The following is a 1641-nucleotide window of genomic DNA, read 5'->3' on the forward strand; positions in this document are numbered from 1 at the left end:
TGGGGGGGGGTGGAATATTTACTATTAGGCAATACTAGGCACTAGGTCGCCTAGGGCCCCACATTTCCTAAATCCGCCCCTGGTTATATGGGCCTGTGTTCACTTATTTCATCATATTAGATCTTTTTTTTTTGATTGACAGCAAAAACAGGTGAAAAGATTAAAAACCGAAATATTAAACAGAAAAATAAACACAGTATAAAATGAGGATAATTCTGCAGGAATCATCAGATATCAAAATAACAAGAATAATGACGTCCTTACATTTTAAATCATTTTAAATCTTTTTAAATCATTTTAAATCTTACCTGTCTTTGTATTTAGTGACATTTTCTCTGGATATTTTTTTTTTTTATCTACGGCATTTTTCTTCATTATGTTGTGATAATGATCATAAAGCGACATTAAATACAATCAGAATATAAAATTAATCAGGTTTTACAGTAATTCATGAAATCTGTTTTATTCCTGCTGTTTTTTATGAATGTCTAAAGGATTTAGTTTTTTTTTTTTTTTTTTTCTCGCTTGGGGGGGGGGGTGATCTGGTGATTAGGACATAGAGCCTTGAATCCAGAGGTTCTGAGTTGGAAACCCACTCCCACAGACCGTCACTCTGGGTCCCCTAACCCCACACTAGGTTAGGGGTTAAATGCAGAGAGGGAATTTCTCCATTGTTAGATCAATAAAGTTCAATAATAATAATAATTATTATTATTATTACTAATTAGAATCTAAATTTCTTGTCTTAGCATCATGTTTTCCAGACTTCTGTTCATTTGTAAGCAGGATGATGGTTTTCCTTCCTGTGGTTGAGGTTTGAAGCTTCTTTAAAATGTTTTTTGTTTTTTTACTCAGACTTGTTATTTCACGCGTCGTAAGCGAAGCAGTGATGTAATCGGATGGGAACGCCCCCCCCCCCCACCGGTGAAGCTATAAATACACCCATGAAGGTCATTCATGCGTCCACTTCTTCCTGCAGCTCTTTATGAATGAAACTCTTCCTCTGGTGAGTCGTGGATTAATCTAATCTTCTCTAATTCAGTGGAAACAAACAGTCTAACTTTATCACTGTGGGGGGGGGCACTAATACTTTCACCACTAATGTGGTGGAAGGCTATAAGCCATCATGATGCATTCTCAGACAAATCATTTGCTTTTACATTTATTGATATAGATATTAAAATATAATATAAAGAAGATGTATAAATTATATGGTTTGATTTCAAACTATAATATGTTGGGTTTTTTTTGTTGTTTTTACGGCACTAGTAGCTCATTTTTTTCAACAGCAGGCTGACAGGAAAGGGGGGGATGAGAGACATGCGGCAAACTATCAGAGGTTGGATTCGAACCCGGGTCGGCTGCGTCGAGGACTAGGGCCTCCGTACCTGGGTCATTCACATTAACCACTGCGCAGCCTGAATACCCTTAAAATGTTTTTAATTAAATTATTATTATAGGTTGTGTTTGTAGGAGAGTTTCTCTGTTTACAGGATAACTTTAAAAGTTATGGACGGATTTTAATGACATTTTGTTCCATAGATTCAATGTTTGTGACGATCCTACAGAAGAGGATTAGGACCACTAAAAAATGTTAAAAATTAATGAATTTTACTTCAGTTTAATATGGGAAAAAGGTCA

General features: G+C 35.7%; 1 protein-coding gene across 1 annotated transcript in view; it reads left to right on the forward strand.

Moving 5' to 3' along the window:
• The first annotated feature begins 975 nt into the window (after window positions 1–975).
• The window catches only part of LOC107094972 (hydroxycarboxylic acid receptor 2-like), a 4040-nt gene continuing 3374 nt past the window's right edge, over window positions 976–1641 (forward strand). The window contains exon 1 of the mRNA XM_015390909.1: window positions 976–1006. The gene's annotated coding sequence lies outside the window, so the exon portion shown is untranslated. The remainder of the gene's footprint in view (window positions 1007–1641) is intronic.

This window comes from Cyprinodon variegatus, unplaced genomic scaffold (assembly GCF_000732505.1).
Source record: "Cyprinodon variegatus isolate N-32 unplaced genomic scaffold, C_variegatus-1.0 Scaffold517, whole genome shotgun sequence".
In the NCBI taxonomy this organism is placed as follows: domain Eukaryota; kingdom Metazoa; phylum Chordata; class Actinopteri; order Cyprinodontiformes; family Cyprinodontidae; genus Cyprinodon; species Cyprinodon variegatus.